This window comes from Macrobrachium nipponense, chromosome 32, assembly GCF_015104395.2.
Source record: "Macrobrachium nipponense isolate FS-2020 chromosome 32, ASM1510439v2, whole genome shotgun sequence".
Lineage (NCBI taxonomy): Eukaryota > Metazoa > Arthropoda > Malacostraca > Decapoda > Palaemonidae > Macrobrachium > Macrobrachium nipponense.
The window spans coordinates 35,191,117-35,218,616 of NC_061094.1; the positions used below are offsets into that span (position 1 = coordinate 35,191,117).

Sequence of the window (27,500 nt, forward strand, 5' to 3'; positions counted from 1 at the left end):
ACACACACACTATATATATATATATATATATATATATATATATATATATATAATATATATATATATATATATATATATATATATATATATATATATATATATATATATATATACCACTAATACTGCTAAGCCTGTTGTTGTTCAACTAATAATGATAACAATAATGGCTGAGACTAACGTCACTATCGCGTTCTTAACTGAAAATTTTTTTTTGACAAAAAAACAAAAAACAAAAAAACAGTAAATAGTATTTTACACAAAATATCTGCAAGCAATAGATAATAGGAATTACTCTAAAACAACCCAGTATCATAACAATTACTATATACAAACTTACCCAGTATGTTTCTAAATAAAACCCGCTACTTTATGATCATTGTAAACAAACAGATACAATACAGCAATACAGACAAATAGAAACAAATAAATAAAATTACGTCTACTAATCCACAAAACCATCAACATCTTTGCGTTCCCATATATAACAACTTCACAACCGACGCTGCTTTCACAACCAGAAACGAGAACAGGAAACGGCAGGAGACATGCAAACTACAGAGGCATGAGTGGCGTACAACAAGCAAACAAATAAAAGGGCATGAGTCATGCCAGCTTCGTAATTAATATATTCCGTGAATCTTTTCGCCGGAATGATTCATCCCACCAACATTAGGGGAAACTCGAGGTCATTCCCATTTATGCAGATAAGGTCGAGGCTCTCGTAATCATGCGCATCGATCATCGACCATAATGCGTCTTCTTCTCTGGATGGTCTGTCTGTCCAATGATACTTTATATAATGCGCATGACATTATATTACATAATATCATGAATGACTAAAATCACACTAGAGTATTTAATACGTACGCATACAGAACACGAATATATAACAGAAACGTTATTTTTTAACATTAAAAGTATCCATTACTGTTGACGTATATGAGACCCCAAAATATTGGAAAAGATAGCAGGACGGGATGCCTTAACGGGTCGTCAGATATATAAATAACCACTAATTTTTAAACAGAAAGAATGAATGCATTTTACGCAATTAACCTTATTGATGTAGTTTCTTTCTTATAGAATGAGTGAATCAATGAATCATGAATACTTCCAGCGCCGGAGACAGCGAAAAGAGGAAGTTTGGGTGGTTGCTTAGCAAAATAAAGAGACCCAATAACTATATGAGATGACCAACGGCTTTACGTGACTTCTGAACCACGTCGAGAGTGAACTTCCATCACCAGAAATACACATCTCTAACCCCTCAGTGGAATGCCCGAAAAGAAACAACTTTTTTTTTTTTACTGGATAACAACAACATCCGTTTGGCTTGTATTTCAACCATCGTACGATAGTTAACAATTATCGTAGTTATGAAGGTTAAAAACTGTATCTCAAACCTCCAAGGAAATAAAAGCCTGTAGTTGGAAAATAGTTGGAAAATACAGCAACAATGAAGGTAATATTAAATCTGAATAAATATCTAATAGCCAATAACAACTGAAACTTAAATGAATAAATAAACAAACAAATAAATGATTGATCGAAAAGCGTACTTATGCCTCCTCTTAATAACATCTTCCAGACTGAAACAACAACAAATACATCACTGTAATAATGTATCATCTTTACGAGGAATAGATATTACACCATAAGTGGGAACAATATACTGTAGTAATAGGTTTCATAGTTGACCCAATTGTCGGCAGTACGTGTGTGTGTGTATGCAATCAAAACATAAAAAGGCAATAAAAATTAACTACATTTCAGCAACAGATATCAAAAGATAAGAAGAAATACAGATTTCTATTTCATCTGAGCTACAAGCAGGTAATAAACAATTACCTCTTGGAATATCTTCTTGACTTGTTTATAGAAGCTTCAGCGCAACAACTTCACAAATGAAAAACTGAGGACGCTTATAACAGTAGCATGAAAATGAAAAATTTATAAGTAGTATTCTGTCTCAACAAAAAAAACTCTCTTGTACATTATGAAATACGTCGCTGTTTTAAAATAATCTCGGTCACCTAAAACAAAGATAAAAAAAAAAATGCCGAAATATTTACTCATAAAATCACCGAACGTCTTTTCCTCTTACAGAAAGAAAGGCTATATAGCCCACACATTTATTTTCCCGTAGTCCGTGTTTACTTGCATCTGGGAATATTTCATATATGAATATTCCATATAATTTATACTGGTGTGTACCTGACGATTTTAGTATTATTTTTCAAATGTATCCTACTTAGAAATGGCTTACCAAACAACCATCGATTTGAATGATGTAGTCAACCCGTTCTCTCTCTCTCTCTCTCTCTCTCTCTCTCTCAGACACACACATACATGCACACAAACAAAAAACACGTAAATAATGTCCCCCGACCCCACCTCTCTCTCTCTCTCTCTTTCTCAGACACACGCACACACACAAGCACAAAACACGTATATAATGTGCCCCCCCCCCCCTCTCTCTCTCTCTCTCTCTCTCTCGTCTCAGCACACGCAACACCACACAAGCACAAAACACGTATATAAATGTCTCTCTCTCTCTCTCTCTCTCTCTCTCTCTCTCTCTCAAACACACACATACGCGAGCACAAACAAAAAACACGTAGATAATGTCTCCCCCCCCCAATCTCCCTTTCAAACACACGCACACAAACACACACACAAGCACAGGATGCGTAGGTAATATGTCTGTCTGTCTCTCTCTAAGTCAACCACACACACACACATACACAAGCACAGACACACTCACACACACCCAACACACCTTTCGCAATTGCTTCATCACAAAACGATGCACAGGTGCTTGGCATTACCCTCGCCACCATGTAACCATATCCTATCCTCTCTGGAAAATAATCGTGCGTGAGGATAATTCGAAGAGATTGGCCTCTTGTCTAATTATTATAATAGACCTGTGTATCTCATTAAGGCGGGTGAGGAGGCTGCGGTATCGACAGGTGACTGGCGAATGACGTGTCGCATCGTGATTGGTCGGTGGATCGCTGAACAACGAACACACCTGTTTCACTTTTACTTATGGTGAACATTTGGTGCTGCTGCTGTTGCTGTTGCTGTTGCTGTTGCTGTTGCTGTTGCTGCTTGCTGCTTTGTTTTGGAGAGCCTGGAGGTCACATTGGTATGTTAGAGCTCCTCACTTTAAAGATTCAGTTATGAAGAGGGATTCGTTAATGTAATTAATCATCAATACATACGGTTGCGAGTGTACGATTAACAACTTGTAACTGCAGCTGGAAAAATGTAATTAACAAGAATCAAAAGTGTTGCTTGGGAATATATGGTGTAAGCAATAAATAAGTTGTAAATAGAAATGACTTAGAACTAAAGCATCATTTAGGAAATTACTATGATAAGGTTAAAATAAGTTGAAAATAGTATATGATCGGGTTATTTGTGTACTTAGCACTTAACCAACTACTTGATATAACTTAGCACTCCATTAATTTACCAATTAACTAATCATAAGCAGTCAGTAAAATTTTTTCCCATAAAAATTAAAATGGAGAATTCACGAGTTATTAGTGAAATAAAGCTATATGCATGGAGTAATTATACAAGAAATGGCCAAGGGAAAATAAAAAAAAAGGAGAATTTGCGAGTTACCGTCAGCTCAGTTACTGTCTCGATTCTGTCCCTCTTTTTCCTACCAAATTAGAGCTGTAGGTAATTAGGGTCCTGGGAAGACAAAAGTTCTGACCTAATGGCGAGAGTCTTTCTTCTCCTCCTTTCATTATTTTGCTCTCTCTCTCTCTCTCTCTCTCTCTCTCTCTCTCTCTCTCTCTCTCTAGTATTTTTCCTAGTGTTGGCTTCGCGGTAATTATTCACATTCATATTAAGTTGTTTCTTATCTAGTGACTTATCTCTCTCTCTCTCTCTCTCTTTATATATATATATATATATATATATATATATATATATATATATATATATATATATATATATATATATAATGTATGTATTCATTGATATAAGTCTAGAATTTGACACGTGTCTCTCTTTACGTCTTCTTATTAATACCACATCTATTCTCTCTCTCTCTCTCTCTCTCTCTCTCTCTCTATTTCACTCTTGGCCATTTCCCCCCTTTTCTACATCCCCTCAGTAATTATAATGTCCACGCGGCCGTTGTTTGAATATTGCCTTCTTCCATCAGATGCATAAATGCCCAGAGTGCACGAATTCATCCCCTAAACCCCCTCTCCATACCTCCCCCTCCCCTCCCTCAATGGCGGGGGTGGAAAAATGTTCCCGGACAACATTAATCTACCATTGGTCGGATGATTGCGTCGACCATCCTTCGATCAACAGTCTGCTGAGCTCAGACTCCTCTGACATTCTTCTTCACCGAGACAGAGACAAGAGGGAGGGAGGGAGGGAGGGAGGATGAGGAGGAGTAAGGGGTGGAGAAGAAGAATTAGAAGGGAGAGAGAGAGAGAGTAAGGGTAGGGCGATGGAGGTTGGGGGTGGGGGGGTCGTTAGGCCAAAACTGGTCCCGCATAGGCATTAGCAGTTTCCACATTTCCGTTGTTTTACAATCGTGCAATACTCGTCGAAGAGCTCGTAAGGTCGAGGAGAACGTCGACTCTGGACGGAGACTTCGCCCTTCCGCCCTGTTGGACATTCACCTTATATTAGCATCCACCCTCGCATTATAAATCTTGTAATCTGCTACACCCACTAGGGTGAGAGAAAGCCGGGGAGGAATGGGGAAATGGGGAAGAGGAGATGAGAGGGAAAGAACGACAGAGAGAGAGAGAGAATAGGCCACTTTTACCGACAGAAAGGGTAACGTGAATGTAAAGATAGTCTTCCATACTGCGAGCTGAAACACAGACGCTATATTTACAAATACGACTTATTTACGTTAATTATAGAAACCAATAATCACCATAAAACTCGAGGCATTTGACTGAAATAATGAACAAAAACGATAACTTTTACGTAACTTGTGTATATCAGGCCAGGCGTGCACGAACGCATGCATATACGTACTATATATATGTATATGTATATGTATATAAAAATATATTATATATATATATATTATATATATATATATATATATATTATATATATATATTATATATATATTATATATATATATATATGTATATTTATATATCTTACACATTAGCGTCGCTTTGTTTACACGAAGTCCATTGTACGCTATAAGGGATATAGTATATATCTATATATCTATATATATATATATATATATATATATATATATATATATATATATATATATATATATATATGTATATCTTCAAACAAAGAATATATGTCTTTCCTCGGAGACGAATCATCAATATACAGCTGCAATTCAGTAATTGGGTTTCATTGTATTTTATGACAATCTCTCGGATAAAACAGATTGCCTTTTTAGTTATATCTTACAAAACCATAATAGAACCTTGAGCAATAAAAGGTTGCGTAGTACAGGGAGAAAAATATGAATTGTAGCGAAATTACAGAAGAATATCTGTTTCAGCCAGCTTGTTCCTGAGTTTCTTCGGAAATCAAAAGTATATGTTATTAATAAGATAGACTTCAAGAGCATCACAGGTTATTATTATTAGAAAAATCATGCAAAAGGTTTCTAGTGGAAAAAAAGAGCTTTGAAATTGTTATGGGTTGCAGTGAACTGTGCATCTTTGACAAAGAGTTGCAGAAGTCTACGGAGCTATGCATCAATTTTTCAAAACAAGGTAAGCCAAGATAGACGTTTGTGTTAATATTAAAAGAAAGAAAATATATATATATATATATATATATATATATATATATATATATATATATATATATTATATATATATAAACACACACATATATACATATAAATCTAAAAAATATATATTTATATACACCAAAGTATATAACACGTGATGCTATGTATAAATAAAGGTTTTTTTGCCACGAAGGAAAAAAATGAAAAAGCGAGTTAGCCGAATACTTTCGGTCCTATTCGGACCCTTTACTGAGGCATACCTCAGTAAAGGGTCCGAATAGGACCGAAAGTACTCGGCTAACTCGCTTTTTCATTTTTTTCCTTCGTGGCAAAAAAACCTTTATTTATACATAGCATCACGTTTTATATACTTCGTGATCAAGTTATTCATATATATATGTATATATAAGTATATATACGTACGTGGTGTGTGTATATGTATTTGGTTGTATATAAATATATATATATATACATATATATATATATATATATATATATATATATATATATAATATTTTATGTATATATATATGAATAACTTGATCACGAAGTATATAAAACGTGATGCTATGTATAAATAAAGGTTTTTTTCCTTCGTGGCAAAAAACCTTTATATATATATATATATAATATATATATATATATATATATATATATATATATATACGCGTGTGTGGTTGTATCTATATAAATATATATTTTTTAGATTTATATATATATATATATATATATATATATATATATATATATAAAATAGATATTTATACATATACAACCACACACATATAAACACACCACCACATACGTACATATACTTATATATATATATATATATATATATAATATATATATATATATATATATAACGTATATATATATACACACACCTTCACTATTTACCTTGTTGGATTATTAGTCTCAATATGATTAATCTGAAAAAAGTGAAAACAGTAAAAAAAAATAAATAAATAAATAAAGTAATGACGATGACAAACATAACGACATCGCATGGACTTTTCTCTAAAAAATTTCGGATGCAAACGAATATATTATATAAGCACGGAATAACATGCTAGCCACCAAAATGTCGTCACTGTCCGCCGCGCAAAACAAAAATATCGGTGACAAGTGGCCTCTCTTGGCCTGCCCCAGGTTTCCTGTCAAAGGAATATGTCTTTATTGGTTTCTTCCTGTCGCCCTATCACGTCTACAGTCTTGGGGCATACTGAATATATATTCTCTCTCTCTCTCTCTCTCTCTCTCTCTCTCTCTCTCTCTCTCTCTCTGTCCTTTAAATCTTGATGAAGTTCCTATGTACAATTTCAGTTCGTTGTCACTGAAGACGTGTTTAGTTTTCTTGGTAAAATTATAAAGGAAAAACGCATCAAAATTTCATTATTAGTTAATCATGACTCATCTGTGGTTTCCTAAGCAGGAAAAACTATATGTTTATATATATGTATATGTTTACATAATTTATATTATATATGATATATATACACATATGTTTGTATGTACACACACACACACACACACACACACACACACACACACACACACACACACATATATATATATATATATATATATATATATATATATATATATATATATAGAGAGAGAGAGAGAGAGAGAGAGAGAGAGAGAGAGAGAGAGAGAGAATATTTATTAGTTTACAAACATATTTCACAAGAGGCAGTAATTAAAAGGTGAATTGTATAGCCATGTGAACAATTATCATTCCATCTTTCTGGCATCCTGTTACCCTTACTCTTCCTCACATTCATTTTCAAGTTTTTCTTACCACAAACACATTCAATTTACTGTAGTTGCTCAATTGTTGCTATGAGCCACTCGTGAATGTACTAACGAAAATAAAAGATATATATATATATAAAAATACGTGGAAAAGAAACAATAGCCAGATGATAATGAAAAACCAAAGTTAACAAATAAAAAAAATCTCGTATTATCTCGCTAGAAAACAAATGCAATGACACTACCACAAACCTAGACATAAAAAAGCCCTAAACAATCTCGATAGTCATGAAAACTCTTTTGGGCAAAATATCGAAACTATCGAAGGGTCACACTGAATAAACGATTCACAAATATCATCTGCAACAGCAAAAAGTGAAAAATGCGGGAGCCAATCAAATGACATAAAAGTCTACTCTCTGTGTAATCAAAGGGGCCGTAAAAATGGTGAGATATAACTAACCAGAAGGGTTGAGCAGTCAATATTTAGAGGGAGAGGGATCGTGTGGTGGTGGAGGAGGGGAGGAGGAGGCGGAAGGAAGATACAGGCGATATCATAAATGCGTGAGATGAGGATGCTGTGAGAAGATAAATATTCTATATATTCATTAGTGAGCGATAAAGAATCTGTCTATACCGTATATCTTTTTTCCGTACGAGAAATTAATCGGAACTGGTGGATTAATATTTTCTGTGGATAAAGAACGCTTATATATATATATATATATATATATATATATATATATATATATATATATATATATTTATATATATATATATATATATATATGTGTGTGTGTGTGTGTGTATGTATATATATATATATATATATATATATATATATATATGTATATAAATATATATATATATATATATCTATATATATATATATATATATATCGAACTACAAATGTCCTTCAATATCTAATTCGCTCTACCTCGGAATTAATATATTTTCATATATGCTTAACCGATGGGGAATTCATTAAGCGATAATAGAATTGGCGATTGACAGGCGCGAACCAGCGACCTCCCAATTCTAGGACTGGCAGTGAAGCCTTAAACCACCCCGACACCGGTGTCGGGGTGGTTTAAGGCTTCACTGCCAGTCCTGGAATTGGGAGGTCGCTGGTTCGCGCCTGTCGATCGCCAATTCTATTATCGCTTAATGAATTCCCCCTCGGTAAAGCATATATGAAAATATATTAATTCCGAGGTAGAGCGAATTAGATATTAAAGGACATTTGTAGTTCGATATATGTATATGAATCACGGTAATGTGATAGACTTTATATATATATATATATATATATATATATATATATATATATATATATATATATATATATATATAATTCAAGTAGAGGGCGAGCTACAAATATTCAATTGATGTAAAGGCCATACCAATTTTGCAATCACCCTCTCTCACTCGACTCACATACAACGCACGTGCGTGCATACACACACACATCAATGTGCTTATACAAATATATATATATATATATATGTTTGTATAAATATATGTATACTTATTATTTATCACAATACGTATATGATAAAGTGGCATACATATTCACATTTTCTGGATAACAACAATAGTCTGCGGGTAATGAAATCGTAATAAATGCTTGCCGTTGTCCAGTCCAGGGCCAGCCTCTTTCACCTCTAGTCCCTACATAGGTACGCAGAATGAAGGTGCCTATGTCCGATCTTCGGAATGGTACGTAACATCCTAAAAGTAGGGATTTGTCTTCTTAATCTTGTTATTTAAACCCGTTACTTTTTTACTGTGTGGGTACAATATATATTTATCGATCATTTAGGGCAAGATATTGCAGGGTAATATTTAGAGGTACTTTAAGTGAATTCTCTTCGAAATTAAGTTGAATGTACACTATCTCATACAGAGCAACAACGGTTTATGCTGCTATAAGAATACGGGTCCGTAATTAGAATAATGGCTCATTTGATTGAATGAATAATTTGTCCAGTAAGATTCACATAATTCTGTATGTACTTTATGGAGAAAACGAGGGAAGAAATATAACACGTAATTCCAAAGCGTGAAGGCATTCCATGGTATGAAGCTGACAGACTGTTAACACTCTCTTCAATTTAAATTCTCATTTAGGTTTTAGTAATATGTTGACTTATATTCGGACCTTTCAACTACTAATCATTTTAGAATATCTTGTATTCAAGTTACTCTGTTTTCCTAAGCGGTGCTTGGAAAAAAATATATCTTCTATTGAACGAATTCATCACCTCCAAACCTCCAAATAAAAAATATTCTTATCGATCTTCTAACTTACTAAGGAAAAGGCAAAGCTTGTAGGAGACAAACTATGTTTCGGGTAGTCGAATATCTCTGTAAGAGGCTGGAACTTTCTCAGAAGACTTGACATTTCCTACCAGAATAAAGACATTCTACAAAAGTAGAATACGATAATACTGATAAGAATGAAGACTAATATGCAATTGTAAATCGCTCGATAGAATATTCGTGTGAACAAAAAAGAATATACCTCGCTCTTTGGGTTATAAGAATTTAGCAAAACAAAGAAGCAAACGAACACAGAAACATACAAAAACATTAGTTTTCGTTTTACAAAACCTTAATGCCTAAGAAATATCCTGATCACGTTTAATACAATTCTCCAAGAAGTCGACTTTCTGGACAACAAACAAAATATGGAATAACCTAAGAATGAATGAGAGAGTTCTCTTCATTGTGGTGCATGAATAATGAAGAACCCTATGGAGGAAATATACGCCTTGCCCATAATTAGAGGGAGAGAAAGGACACAAAAACTTAGGCCTATAGGCTGAGATGATGCGGGAAAAGGGAGGAGACGGAGGGAGGGAAGGAAGGGGGAAGGGGGAGGGGGAATGTTGGGAAAGGGGTGGTGATGGGGGTGAGATAGAAAAGAAGATACAAAGCAAAGTAAGACGCAGAAGACGGAATATACCTACAAAAAAGCAAATAGCCACATACGTATACATAAAAAGCCCCTTAATCACGCATCTACGTATGTATGTATATATATAATATAATATAAATACTTTGTATATGTACACGACACTGAAAAATATAATTTACACAGGGACCTCAACTTATTACCAATTAAATAACATTTGGGTTTAGTATCGAATTCACTATACACCAAGAGGTGTATATATATATATATATTATATATATATATATCTATATATATATATATATATATATATACACACACATATAATGCATAGAATAGTAAGATAAATATGCATATTCTTGGATAAACATTTAAAATCGGAAGTATTCAATATAGCACGAGAGTCATCTTGCTTGAAAATATCATAAAATGCACGTAAGTAGACGAATGCACGCACACATATTATATATATATATATATATATATATATATATATATATATATATATATATATATATACAAACTTGACGCATGAAAAAATTATTCGCTCTCACACGGAAGCCTACCATCAACATCGTTCAATCGCCAGCAGCTCCATCATTCAGTTCATACCTTAATACGACAATTACCAATGAAGCATAATCGAAGCAGATACTCCACAATACGAAAATATTAATTAGCCCAGCGAGAGGCTTCGGCATAGAAGATAAGGGATAACAGAGGCATAGGGGTAGGGGGGGGGGGGCGGTGTGGACCTGTTAGAGAGGGGTGGGGGTGGGGCCTAGTTATGTGTTGTAGATGACATATCGATGAACATCTGGCAATAAACATAGTGACGAGTGTGATGGCCAGATTGTGTTGTGTTTACAGGTGCCTCTCTCTCTCTCTCTCTCTCTCTCTCTCTCTCTCTCTCTCAGTCATCTATGGACAGCATTGAAATTTGTTTGTTTGCTAAATTCAGTTCTTATTACACCTATGAATCACAGATGTCGAAATAAATTTTTCGGATGATCAAATTTGCAATGAATGTCGTCATCTTACCATTCACTAGGACAAGCAGGGAAAATATATATACATAACCATAACTAACATTCCTGCAATTTGTTTTATTCAGTAAATATATAAACTGGTTTGGCAACACCAAATAATTTATTCATCATTTCTCTGTTTATAATATATATCATATATACGTATATATACGTATGTATATATATATATATATATATATATGTGCGTGTGTAAAATATACGCATACACGCTATGTATGTATATATATATATAATATATATATATATATATATATATATATATATATATATATAGTTGAAAAGTAACATTTATTCGTATTTCCATAGACTTCCAAAAAGACCTGTAAAGTCTTTTATATCAACATACCTTCAAAGGAGTAAATGCTTTATCAAGAGAGAGAGAGAGAGAGAGAGAGAGAGAGAGAGAGAGAGAGAGAGAGAGAGAGAGAGAGAGAGAGAGAATTTAATTCTAATCCGTCTCAGTTTCCCGGTCTGTGAAGACGCATCGTCCAGTCATAATTATAGTTTTTTACCACAATGTTGACAACTCACATGATACAGTAGATTTGATTTCCTTTTGACACTTGTTGATTTTGGACTGAGGTTATTTCTGTATTAGAAGTGTGTAAGTTGCTTTGACTCGACTCAAAGATCAATGTAGGTTTCATTAGGACAATCCGAAGAGCTCAATTTTTATTGCCTCTATCTCTAGTGTTACGACATAGGGGAGAAATATAGACTGCTGTTTGATGGTAAATTTATCTTCAATATTTTGTGGAATAGGAATGGAATGGAACATATTGGGAAATTGAGAGTAAATGGTTTTAAAAGCGTAACAGGAGGGAAACATCGCAGTTGCACTATTCAACATTTGTTATGAGAGTATGAACGGAGGTACAGTAAAATACGTGTAGGTGCACTGATGGCACTAGCCCTTGCGAGGTTCATAAATTCACTTGAACACAAAATTTACCGCAGCGACTGTTGTGATTGAAAGCAAAATCAGCTGAGCAAAATGCGCATCTATTTCATATTAAATCTAATCAAGCAGTAAAGTTAATTCATTACTATTGATAACATCAAATTCCCCAACGTTTATTATTTATGAGAGACAAAATGTAATAAGCTTCCTTTCCACCAAATATGAATAGGAAGTATTTTGAACTTTTAATAATAATGTGCATATTTAATGTTTAAAATGTTTGATTTAAAGTCCAGTGTTGATGACATGCAAGAATCATAGCTGCCCACTTAGAGGTTAAAGAAGGTCGTATCATGACTTTCAAGTACTGGTAACCTTGTGTACTTGAGAGGCAATAAGTCTCTAATTGCAATGGAAACTGGAAATTTTCCAAGCACCTGTATTTTCTAATCCAAAGCTAGATATGTTCTACTTTTGCTTTAGAAACAACACCTGTGAGAGCGTCAAGTGTCCAAACAATATTGGGAAATGGAGGCCATGAGTTGTCTTACGTTCCACCAGACGTGATCCGTTTCAAATTGTTTACGGCAAATAATTACTTTCGGTGTCGACAGCCGTTGCTGTTAAAATGTCAAGTCCTCACATACCGACCACTCAATCAGTCATTACACTGACTGTTCGTAGATACAAAAAGTCGGTAAGATTTAGTGAAGAATGAGCATCTAGAAGTAGAGCAAGAGAGAAAATGAAACAGTCCTAATACAAGTATGCGAGAAACATAAAAGAAAACTCATATCTATCCATCAACGTATCTAAGCACAGGTAATTTCTTTAACACACTGAAAGGGCTCATACAGCCGTTACCTGTTGCCGAACAGGTTATAGACGCTCACCCATAGACCAGGAAAGTTTTGGCCGACAGTGACTATTAGAAAGACTAAAAAGAAGAGGAAAAACAAGCATACTAACATCTTTATAAGGTGACACTCTTGAGGTAGCTTTTTACACTTGAACGTATTGAAGAACAGTTTACTGTTTTTGTTTTGTGCCAGCAACTCGTTTGACCTTGAGCTTCACAAGTGTGCCCCCTACCCTAATGAATTAAAGTGCACTAGTGAGCGCTCGTGCGCACACATATATGGTATGTGCCCGCACGGTGATGTGATAAAAAAAATATGTATATGTGTATGTATATATGTATATATATTTATATACATAAATATATATGTATGTATGTAGTATGCTTTAAAAATGGAAGGCCGCGCACACGCCTAAACACACACACACGCAAACGCAGAACTGCGGGATCTGAAATTAGGTTTCTAAAGAACGACTGCGACCTTGAGATTGCGGTAACTACCACAAATTAAATACAATATATATTTACTCACAGTCACCAAGAGAGAGAGAGAGAGAGAGAGAGAGAGAGAAGAGAGAGAGAGAGTTTATGGATTACTAAATCCAAGATTCAAAACCAAGCATCCATTATCCATTTGGATTTGTTTTACTATGAGTCCTTTTAAAACATTAACCAATGAGTTAGCCATAAACAGGGTTAAACAAATATTAACTCAGTTAAATAAACATCAGATAAACAATTTGACAGAGAGAGAGAGAGAGAGAGAGAGAGAGAGAGAGAGAGAGAGAGAGATTACGAAGAAACTTTATTAAAATGTCAATGTACGTCTCAAGTACAACAACAAGCACACAGACGACGCTGTAAGACATATTAGATACGAAAAAGGGTTAGCGAGTCACAGGGTTGAGAGGAGTGAAGGGACGGGGGAGGGAGGGTTGCTGGTGGAAGGGAGAGGGAGTGAGGAAAAAGGAGGAGGAAGGAAGGAAGAAGGAAGGAAGAACCAGGTTTATAAACATCAAGATAATAAGATGGAGGAGAGGACGACGTAGAGCAATGCGTCAGTGTTGGAGTTTAAGAGAGACGGTAAGAAAGCAGATGGTTGAATAGATGCAAGAGGCAAGTTGAAATGGGGAGGGGAGGGGGGGGTTGGGGGAGGGGGGAAGAGGGGAGGGAGAGGAGAGGAAATAGTGGGAGAATCAAAGAGAGAGAGAGAGAGAGAGAGAGAGAGAGAGAGAGAGAGAGAGAGCTTACATGGACCTGCCTCAGACTCAATATCTTATTGATTTCTACAGACGAGGCACCACCACAGTTCCAGCAGCCCTCTGGAGGAGTCTGGTGGCGGGCTATTCCTACGGTTCCCTCCAGTCCCCCCCCCCCCCCCCCCGTCCACATCCGCCTCTCTCTCTCTGCTCTCTCTCTCTCTCTCTCTCTCTCTCTCTCTCTCTCTCTCCACCCAACCACCCCAGAACTCCGTTTCTTCAATGAGGCTAGCACAGGACAGAAGAAAAGGGCGAAGGAATAAAACACAGACAAAAGAAGGCAGCGAAATTATGTGATGACAAAAACCGAACTCTCGAATGACAGAGTGAGAAACTGGGACTTTGGGGGAAGCCGCCAAGATCTAATGAAATTGATTCACTAATAACATTAGCAAGTGGTTTGAATGAGAAGTGAAGAATAAAATATTCGGCGATGAAAAATGTGATGACAACTAACATGTGAAACTGCTGATCAGCTGATTTGGGAACGGTAGAGCACAAAAGGTAAATATAAGAAAATGAGTTGTCAATAGAAAGATGAGAAAGATGGTAACAAGGCTTAAAAGAATAGCTGAAAGAATAGATACCATACAGAGAATTGGAAAAGAAATATGAGACTTTACAATTGTCTACAATCAGCAAAAAGTGATACAGAAATACTACGACTAATAATCAAGGAAAAAAAACTGCTCGTCAAAACCCCAATTAAAAAAACCTTCGTCGTCTTTCATAAAGCAGACTTTCATTGAATACAAGTCGGATAAAGAGCCTCATGAGCGAGAATTTCAAAACCTCATAGAATAGAATTTGTAGAATTTAGGCCATAGGTCACTGTGACCTATGAGGTCATTCAGCGCTGAAATGGAAATTGAGAGCAAATAAGATTTGAAAGGTGTAGCAGGAGGAGAACCTCGCAGCTGCACTTTGAAACAATTGTTAGGAGAGCGTGGAAAGTAAAATGGAAGAGATTATGAATGGAGGTACAGTAAAAGGAATACAGTGTCGCAGCTAGGGGGCAAGGGGACGCTACAAAGAACGTTAAATAATGCCAACAGTGTACCGCGTGAGGTGCACTAACGGCACTACCCCACTGCGGGCATCAAAACACTTAAGAACAGGCAAATAAAATTCCCTTGAAAACGTGATAATCAAACCTGGTCGCAGATGGAAAAATCAGACCGAAGGAAGAAAAGGACGCAAACCTTCTTAGCAGAAGGACAAAAACTTCGATTTGAAGAATATCACGATCTTCTCGGACAGGAGAGCTATTATGCTTTCCTCGAAGGAGGTATGATAACTTCCAAATAAAAGCTTTAAAACACCGGAGAGTGACACAGTCGGCCTTATTATCTCAGACTGTGACAGAGGCTCCATCATTTGTCGTGGAAGGGACTGTTTTCGGCTGTGCCAAAGGCCACTCTTGTTGTGTGACCAAAGGTCTCTATAGAGAGTCTTGGTGTGACCTGTCCACTGTGATAGTCAATCCGTACATCAGTCATCGTGATGGGAGGAGACGGATCTGGGAAGTTTTCTTACTATATGTTGCCGAACCCACAATCATAAGTCATAGACGAGTCGGGTATAGGATTAAAAAGCTGAGTTCGAGAAAGAGTGAGTGCACGACTACTAGCGATGCAATGCTCAGCCCAAAGTGTTTTCGTATTATACATACACTTACACACACTAAAAGCAGTTGAGATGAACTGTAAACTATATTAGATTCACATCAACCGTGTATTTGATGTCTAGGCCCGTCCTTTACGACGCTCCTGATTGGCTGTTGATAAGCCAATCACGGGGCTGGAAACTCTCAGTCTCTCTCGAGAGTTCACATGGGTAGGATCTATGTTCCAACTCTCCTGAGGGATACGTCTTTGAAAAGTATCCCTCAGGAGAGGTGGAACATACGTCCTACCCATGTGAACTCTCGAGAGAGACTGAGAGTTTCCAGCCCTGTGATTGGCTTAACAACAGCCAATCAGGAGCGTCGTAAGAGACTGGCCTAGACATCAACTGCACGGTTGATGTGAATCTACTGTAGTATGTCCTTATGAAATACGAACGACCGAAAGAATGAAAAATGAATATTAGTTTAAGAACGTGTTTTCGTTGCGTGGAGAAAATAGGGGACGACAGAAAAGTATATTTAACTCGGAAATGAGAGAGAGAGAGAGAGAGAGAGAGAGAGAGAGAGAGAAGAGAGAGAGAGGGGGGGGGGGGTGGCCGCGGTTGGACGAGGGTGGGCTGAAAACGAGAGAGAAATAAAAAAAAACGCCCAAAAGGACGCGAAAGTGTTAGAAAAAGGATCGAGGTGAAGTAGTGTGTAGTATGTGTGGTCGATCCACATGTGATGAATCTCATTTGTATATCTGAAGCAGCTGAAGTCGCGAAAGTTACAAATACGATTTCTATTCTGTTTTTCCTCGGAGGCCCGCTCAATTTAAGAAAAGATATTCTTTGAGAAAAATCTCTACCTCACCCACACACACACACACGCATCTATATATATATATATATATATATATATATATATATATATATATATATATATATATATACATATAAAATGTATGTATATCTATATATAGTAGTATATATTTATATTATATATATATATAATATATATAAATATATATTCTGTATGTATATATTTGTATGTATGTATATAAAAACAATGTTTACTCTTCTCATAAAGTGCATGCATGTAACATGGCAACATGTTACAAAACCCCTTGTCGTTCAAAATGATTGGGGTTACACAGGTGGCCAATAAATAAGAGTGCTAACAACAAAGGAAAACAAGAGTCCAGATTATACACCAACTAAGTCTGAAATTTCATGCCATGCACACACACACGCACACACACACACACACACACGCACTCACAGACTTTCCGTGCTTTGCCTGTTGTACAAATCAGTATGTTTATTTAGTTCTCTGCAGATGAATAACTTTTTTTTCTTTTTAGCATCGCTGCTACATATCTCTCTTTCCTAATCTTTTTTTTTTCTGGTCAACTTGGTAGTAGAAACGCCGTTAATTCTGACAACCGCTCACTTCATTTCTTCTTTATCCTAACAGTTTCGAGACTAAGGTAAGTGTTTCTCCATAAAAATGCAGCATTTGTTAAATATACGAGGCTGATTATGAGCAACAGGAAAAATGAAAAAATGGCAAAGAGAAATATAACAAGAGGAATTTAAAACTGATGAAAAACCTGTTTTTACATAAAGATGTCAATAGAAAACGAAATTGGCTTTTATTATCTTTTTATTAAACATGTTCATAGATGCTAATAGTTTTATTCATGGATATATTTGGTATTCCAGCGAATACAAATACTTCCATTATAAAAAATCTGTTTCATTTTAACACGCTTGCAATTCACGTTTTCTGCAATGAGGCTAGAATATATATATATCAAAGAAAGCAGTTGATGCCACATGCATCTGGTGCAGAAAAAAACTGGTTCTTGTCAGGACCGTTAACAACTGAATATGGAAGCCATTTTTGTTGGAGACATCAGATGCTTGAAACCTTGAGTCACAGAAACTGTGCTGACACTAGGCCACTGTAAACATTCAGCAATGGAGCCATCTGGGACTCAAACGGTCACTATTAAACATAGACAGATAATAAAACATGATGCTGGAACCAATTATTTATGGGACATACGGTGCTTGAAATGATGACCCTGGAAGCTCTGAGCACCGATAACACTTTGCTTTTGCCTGAAACCATTTATACTGGTAACCCTTGATACTGGAAGCATATGGTGCTTGAAACTATTATCCTGGAAATCACAGCGCTGAACACAAATAACGCTTGCGATCGGTATCGTTACATAAGCCAGGAAATCTTCAGTATCGACACCAATCCGTGTAAGTGTTCGGGAATGTTAAGCCATAAATTTTAAGCGTTGGACACATGTGCTCGATACTATTGTGCTGGAAACGTGATGTCTGGAACCAAAAAGGAATGGCAATCCTTCGTACTGGAAACATAACGGTGTTTGTAATCATTACCCTGGAAACACCCAGTCCTGGAAATTTCTGATTCTCGAATCACTCACTACTCTAGACCAATGATTAAAGATAAAATCAGTGCTCAACACTAATAGGTAGTAAAGCCTTTAGTCTGTTTACTGATATATAGCCATACAAGATGCTTACTGCAAGTACCGACGTCATGACATTTGCCAAATAAAACCGAAGAGGTTCAGTGACAATAAAAATGTTTTGTTTGAAACCCTGGTATGGGGATTTTACTTTGTTATGCTTTAATTCATCTGGCTTCATTACAGTCAAGAAGCAGCCTCCCGGAGTGACAGGTCCTGACAATTCTACGATGTGGATGGGAAAGATACCAGTGTTCCAAAGTTAGCTTCATTCCACGTCATCCAAAACGTCATTTTGAAGTTGTGGCATCACAAAATAGTAAATAAAGCTCCACTGGTGCTCTCATCAGATATTTTTCAATGTACAGAATTTACAGGGATGTTAGATACCAGTCATTGTACATGTCTAATGTGCTGTCCTTACAACACAAGCTGAACCATGTTTTAGAATACGAGTGGAGATGCTTATTTCGCCAAACTACGAAAATGATCTGAAAAATGATCATAAGTATAAACAAATCTCTTCATACCCCAGTGTCGAATATACTCGAAGCCATGTCTAACTTTTGCTCAATTTTCTGCACATTTGTCAGGTTATATTATAAATATATGGCTATTCAAAGACAAGAATATGCATGAACGTTTGATTAAAAGAAAAAAAAAAAGCTTCCATTATGCGTAACCAAAGAGATATAAAAATATTTTAAAAGATAAAATAGTTAAACTTTTCACGAAAACTTTTTGTAATATTGAAAGGAATGTATTTTAGACGTGAATGTATGCAGTACGAGATATATTGTGATCTTTAGTAAATTATCTATTGAATAAAAAACTTGAATAAAAAAATTTTCTGAATACACGTTAGTTTTTGGGTGATCCTTATCCCTCACCCCACAAGAAGTTACTGACCTCCAAACTTAGTTTTGAAACAACAAAATCATTTCAGTCCAAAAGATCATTCATTACCACCTACAATCAGGACTTAGGCCAAAACGCAAAATCTCAATTTAGTCCCTCGTTCCCTGGTAATGGCCTGAAACTATATTTGTATGCTGTAAAAGTACAATTCGAAACGCGATCTGATACTCTGCGCCGGCAATTATCCGGTAAATGACACGTTACCCGGTGGGAGGTGAACGACATTAAGAACTCTATTCATTATTTAATTTTACACCATTCTGAAAGTTTCTGTTGATCGACATCAACACAATGGTCATTTGCGGCAAAGTCGACTTTACCAATATTTGAATCTTCTCCGGTCGGTAATGAGTCTCGTCATGAATTTCATTCTCTCAGACAAACCTCGAAAAGATGAATCCGCAAGTTCTCGTTACTTATTTCATAAACTCTGCCGGGCTCATTTCACTAGATAAGCTGATACTTGAGAAAGCTAGAGAGAGGCTATACGATTCACGATGACCAAACGCACGCTGCCAACACAGATGCACGGTACTGGAATAACTGAAATTCAAGCTACAATAAACACGAACATTTTCGATTTTCATCTCCGGCCGCCACCGACACGAGGCAAATTATGAAACAGAACCTGCCGGTTTCCATGTTATCATCAGGGCGAATATACATTATCTAGTGAGGCTAATTTCGTCAGGACAAAATACTTGTTTCCACGTTGAGTGATGAGGAAGATTGCTAGTTAAAACGAATGTTATCAGCTCACACATACCACCGGGACGGACGTGAAATAAATTTATATTTATATTTAATATATATATATATATATATATATATATATATATATATATATATATATATATATATATATGAATAACTTGATCACGAAATATATAAAACGTGATGCTATGTATGAGATAATCGTAAGGCCACGGAGGAAAATGAAAAGACGAGAAATGCCGAGAACTTTCTGTCAACACGAGGCAAGTAAAGGGTCGTGTAGACCGAAAGATCTCGGTATTTCTCATCTTTTCATTTTCCTCCGTGGCATTTCCATTATATATATATATATATATATATATATATATATATATATATATATATATATATATATATGCATACATGTATATATCCGTTGAATCATTTCATCGCGCACTTGGATGTCTTACCGACTTTGATGTGGTTTGTTCTTATTTTGATGACGAAACTGCTTCTTAAACGAAAGGAGGTCGATAAACTTATGGCCATATAAGCTTTTTGCAAATATACATATATGTGCACATGGCTCATTACTAAGTAATAAATCACTTATTTATTTATTTATCTATTTTGCAACGCTCAGGCATGCGTATCTAAGACTATGGTCAATGGAACAGTCATATTGGAATCGTAGATGAATTCCATCTACTGAGAGGTTCTATAACATCAGCCACCTTATAGTTAGTTATTTTATGGACAAAATATACAACTATTAGTATAAATTTGTCCAAAAAGAGACATAATACAAAATATACAAAGTAGACAGTCATCTCTTTTGTTCTTGCAATTACATGGCATAAAAAGAAAAATACATAGAAAAATACAACATCAAGTACAAATAACATGAGCATATGAGATTACAAAAAACGAAAAAGGAACTCACTATAGAGAAAAAAGTAGTCACATAGCTGTTATTTTCCTGAAAATCATTCATTCATAAATATAGAACTATCAATATTAAGTCCTAACATACATAATGCTTGAAAAAAAAACACACACAGGGGGCTCATCAGCAACATGTCTCACACACACACACATATACACAGGTGTGCTATCACCTTCCTCTTGCATGCACTCTTATGCTTCCTCGACATCAAGGCCATTCCTCTCCAATGAACTCTTCTCATCCACCTGTCCAATATTCTCTAAGCTTTCCTCTTCTCCCACCGAAGACCTTCAAATTATATACTCTTCTTGTCATCTTACCGTCTCCCATCCTTTCGACATGACCAAACCACTTCTAGAATACTGCGCTTGAGCAAGAGCCCGTGCTCTCATAAGGCCAGCTTAATAAAAAACCCTTCTAATTCTCCTTACAAACAGTGAGTACCCAAATAACGCATGTAACGGCTTCAACATTATTTCTCATTATTATTGTTTAACATCCACACGTCAAGTCTCTTCTCAAACGTTTCACATACATATATTTATCTTGCTATCTTCGTTACTTCACCTCTTAGTTCCTCGTTGGATGAGCGGTTCACGTGCTCGCCTACCGATTCGGTAGTCCCGAGTTCGATTCCCCGCTCTCCCAACGTGAAATCAGAGGAATTTGTTTCTGGTGATTAGAAATTAATTTCTCGATATAATGTCGTTCGGATCCCACAATAACCTGTAGGTCCCGTTGCTAGGTAACCAGTTGGTTCCTAGCCACGTAGAAAATATCTGATCATTCGGACCAGCCCTAGTGGCGGATTTAAGGGTGGGGGTGGGGGGGGGGTGGGGCGACCTGGTTATTTGTGACCCAATGGAAATGAATAATAGAACATTGTTTTCTGTCAATAATCATCATTAGTATCAAAACTTTGCTTAGTTAATGATTATTTCAACAACAACAACAACAACAACGAAAACAATAACAATAACTACTACTGTGTGATATATATGTGTGTATATATATCAATATAAATATTGATATACATGTACCGCATGTGTTTGCATATTACACACACACACACACAACACACACACACACACACACACACACACAATATATATATATATACATATATAATATAAATATATATATATATATATATATATATATATATATATATGTATATATATATATATTATATATATATATATGTATATATATATATATATATATATATATATATATATATATATATATATATATATATATATATGGTAATCGTAAGTGGGGCCCCCCCTGAAAGATTTCTAGATCCGCCACTGTTTTTCTCTGACTTCTTGCATTTCTCCAAACGTGAAGATATTAAACATTGATGGAAATATAGTTTAGCTTTGTCAAGGGTCCAGTTTCTCAATGTATCAGTCACTCTTGTTTACATATCCCAACTCTTTCATTTCAATGTAAAACCCTCAATTGCTCTCAACAACTAATCAGCAAATTCCATAAATCTTCAGTACTTTCCAAATCATTCCCATATCGATTCTAACAAGCTTTTTTATAGGTCTAAACATGCTACATTTAGCTTTCCAAATTCATTTCCAAGCTTCTTTCATAACTAACATGCCTGACACCTGTGGCCTCCACCTGTTCCTTTTTTTCAACACACACTGTCTGTCTTTCCCCCTGTCAATCCTGTTATTTCCCCTACTTACCAATCAAAAGCCTACTTTGCACCTTCCTGGTATACTAAATAACGTAACGCGACTATAATTCCAAATGTCTTCTCAATATCACCGTTATCCCTGCGCATGGGAACAATTATTCCTTAGAAATTTTTTTATTTTTTTCTCATCCAGAAATACCGTACACAGCCTGGTCAGCCACTCAGTAACACACTCACCACTGCAATGCAATATCTCACTTGTATCCTATTAACTCCCCCCCCCAACCGACCCCCCCTTTTTTTTTACCTCCTCATTGTCCAGTTTACATTTGCATGTTCTGCGATTCCCCCTCCTTTCTAATCCTAACTGTATCCATTACATTTGCTGTCAAATATCTGAACAAATCTCCAACTTCAGTGTTTTCACCTACCACACTTTATTTTCTCGCTTTTCCTTGCTACCATTTCTCCACATTACCTTACTTTCGAACTCTTTTGCCAATCTCTGCAGCTTCTCTTCGCTGCCACCAACTCACATCAGCCCCCTAAGCATTGCCATTCAAGACTCATTTTCCCATCCTACGACTTCCGCCTATGTTCAGCTTCTCTAATTCCTTCATCCAAGTTAAATATTAAAACGGCAAGGAGACTGAAAAAATAGACGTTAGATGAATGTTACAAACATTTCTACGGATTCTTACAAAAGTTTCACTTTAATCATTACACTTCTGTTATCTGTTTTTAGCAGAGTATTTTATTAACATACGTCTTCAACATTCAACACTTTCAGTTACAGTACATGAGATCATGATGAACGTTACACTCGACTTTTTCTCTTTTATTTTAAAGCTCGTCACACTATGACACCATGGTTTACCACAAACACTTGAAGCACAAACACACACACACACACACACTCACACACACGCACCACTCTGCTCTTACTATCAATCTTTTTGTTATCTGACTCGATCAAAATCCACCAACGCTCTCTGGCAAGTAGCAAAATATGTGACACATCATGTCCCAAGATTCTTAGTCACCTCTATAACCTTTATTCTTCAAAAAAATTATATAAATATATATATATATATATATATATATATATATATATAATATATATATATATTTATATATATATCGTTTACTATTCAATCAAATAAATGCTAAGTCCGGATATCACTGAATTTATCAGCTAAGTCCCCAATTAGGGAATCAATATTCAATGAAGACAATTTATTAACAGAGCCATTGCCATTCGGTTAACTAGTCACAGAAATATTAAACAAGTCGGTCATATGATTACAAAGATTCGTATTCGATCAATCGGTTAGCTCATCAGGCAACCAATGATTTAATCTGAATCATTTACTAAGACAAAAATAGAAATCAATAAAGATATTAAATTATTAATCCATTAACTGATCGTATATCAACTTACCGTTAACGAGTCAAATAACAATAACTATGACCTTAATTGCCAATCATATATATCGCTAAGCCACTAAATGAATCAACTGAACGAATCATCTGAATGAATCACTGAATAAGTTATCTGATCCCTGAGTCACGACTGTGTTCAGAATTCATCGCTGCTATAGATGACTGTCAATGACGTGAGTGAAAGATAGAAATACGAGAGCAAATGTGTTACCACTCCTACTAACAACAGTGATAATATCCACTTCTGTGCAGCTGTTTTTAGCTGACGTCAATTGTTCATGAACGAAGTTCTGAATAGCAAACAAACTGGGTTCTGAAAAAAATAGACTCATTATGAATAAAGCACTCACTTCGTTTCAGAAGTATATGTGAACCGAATAATTACTTTTCAAAATAGTTCTCAGTTTCGTTAAACTTACTTTTTAAAGCAGTTCTGAGTTTCTTTGAAATCAATTCTGAAAGTAATTCCGAGTTTCCGTAAAACTACTTTTGAAAGAAGTTCGGAGTTTCCTTTCAATTACTTTTGAAAGTAGTTTCGAGTTTCCTTATAATTACTTATAAAGTTGTTAAGAGTTTCCTTACAATTACCTTTGAAAAGTAGTTCTGAGTTTCCTCAAATTGCTTTTGAAAGTAGTTTAGTTCCCTCAAAATTACTTTTAAAAGTAGCTCTGAGTTCCCTCAAAATTACTTTTAAAAGTAGTTCTGAGTTTCCTCAAAATTACTTTTGTAGTTCTGAGTTTCCTTAAAATTACTTTTAAAAGTAGTTTGAGTTTCCTTACAATTACTTTTGAAAAGTAGTTCTGAGTTTCCTAACAATTATTTTTGAAAAATAGTTCTGAGTTTCCTTATAATTATTTTTGAAAGCAGTTCTGAGTTTCCATACAATTACCTTTGAAAGTAATTCATAAGTTCCTGATAATAAAGAGTTTCGGTATCAGTAAATAATTAATACTTGCTATCTGCGGTGAGTAAAAAAATATCTTCTTAAGCATATTTTTACTGAAAGGTAATTTGGACTCTGTTCTAAAGATCAAGTGAGGATGGCTCTAAATGGAAAATAAACCTCCGAAAAAAAAAAAAAAAAAAAGAAAAAAAAAAGTCCGTAACTGAATAAAAAGTAACAGTAAAACTCAAAACTAGCCATGAAGAATGCTAAGTATATAGGTCAAACTAGCTAATGACTGACATTGGTTTTTAGGAACATTTCAAATCAGTGCCTTGTGTACTACGACAGCAACAGTAGCAACAAGATATCAATTTCAATTACTGAACAACATGATTCAAATAATGATTACAGGTGGAGAACGAGCACCAGTGTTGAGACCAAAGGAAGGGGAGGAGGGGGAGGGGGGAGCGGGTGAGGAAACGGGTTTGAAAGGAGGTGAGTAGGGGGAGAGTATAAGACGAAGAAGAAGAAGAAGAAGAAGAAGAAGAAAAACAGGGATCATTACAAATGCAGCATTACGTATACAACAGAGAAGTCTCCCTCGTCTTCATAGTCTCTTCCGCTCGCAAACTTTCAAATATATTTATGTAAACAACGAGGCAAGAATATATATGAGGAAAATCATAAATAAATCCATAAAAAAGCATCTCTCCTCTTCTTTCCGGGCTGCCTTCCGTTTCTCAAAAGAATGTAATGTAATGCTTCTCCTCCCGCTAATACAACACTCATGAATATCTCTTTTTCTTCAGACCCCCTTTCGGCAATATTGAGGAGGAGGAGGAGGAGGAGGAGGAGGAGGAGGAGGAGGAAGACGACCAAAGAGAGAGAGAGAGAGAGAGAATTTTCCTTTACTCTTTCCACTTGACAACATTATTGTATTTTTTGTCCTTTCCCACCCCCCAAACCCCCCACATATTTTTCCTTTCCTCTCCTTTCCTTTTCGAAGTAAATGAATAATATAAGGCATTCATGAACTCAATTCGCTTCAAGATCATGAAATGGCCAGATAAAAGTGGCGTTAAGACTTATTTTCTTGGCTGTAATCCGCAGTGACTCGTCCTTATCGCACGCCATTACCATTCAAGGCGCTGCTTAAGAGTATTTCTCTCTCTCTCTCTCTCTCTCTCTCTCTCTCTCTCTCTCTCTCTCTCTCTCTCTCTTCTCCTAAACGCCCAGACGAATGATTTATTCAGGAAGCAAGCGCTTTCGAATTTCGATTAATCGCACGTGCGCGTGAGCAAACACACATACACATATGTATAATCACTATAGGGAAAGAGAAATGTATACATGCGTATACACCTAACCACTCAAAGAATGACTTTCTTAGACCAATCAAGAAATCAATTACTAATCAGCACAGGACCTTCAGCTTGTTCATTCAATTAATGTCAACTTGACAATCTCAAAAAACCGACTTGGAATTGCCTGTTTATTTTCACTCAAGTCATTTCTTTCGCAAAACTTTGCAAATTCTTGATGACTGTATCTTGAAATACATAAAATTCTTAAAACAGAAAAAAAAAAAAAAAAGAATTCACCGCATTCATTTTCGTCACATTCGTTAACATAACTTTCCATGAAGAGCAGCATCAGAAAGACGGAGATGAACCCGGCATTGGCAAATTTCTAAAATGGAAAAAAATGCCAAATCACGCTCGTAAAAACCAGGAAAGGAAAACGCTCCAATAACATACAAAACGAAGAGGGGGTGGGGAGGGACGGGTGGTCTGTCAGAGGGAGAGGATGGGGGAGGGGAGGTGAGAGGGGGAGGGGGGGGGAGGGGGAGGGGGAGTAGGATGATGGTAAGTTGAGTTACATGGGAGCGTCCGGCAACCCCCTCCAACGAAGCCCTTTTTAAAGAGGAAGGAACATCGCCTTCGGTTCGCTCCTCATATCATGCTCGCAAAACCCTTTAATTAATTACTGCCAGACGAAGTTTATGGTCTCGTTCAAAGCTCAAAATAAACTAAACAAAAACGGCAACATGACGTGACATACTGGTAAATCATCATAAAAATACATATCAATTAAATTTTGCATCAACAATTAACGAAGAAAAAATGTATACGCACATTTTCTATCAGGCTCTAAATACAAAAGAACAGTATCGACACGAGAAGACGGCGACAGCGCATGCGGGAATATCAAGATGGAGGGGGGAAGGGGGTTGGAATTGGGGTGTAGAAGGGTTGGGGTGGGGGGGTGGGGGGAGGGGAGAGCTTTCTCGTCGCTATTCCAGAACCGGCGCTATTTCACTTTAATTTACAAATAGCG

General features: G+C 36.0%; 1 protein-coding gene across 5 annotated transcripts in view; it reads right to left on the reverse strand.

Moving 5' to 3' along the window:
* The window catches only part of LOC135207343 (protein nubbin-like), a 667,378-nt gene that overhangs the window by 125,224 nt on the left and 514,654 nt on the right, over nucleotides 1-27,500 (reverse strand). The window lies entirely within an intron of this gene.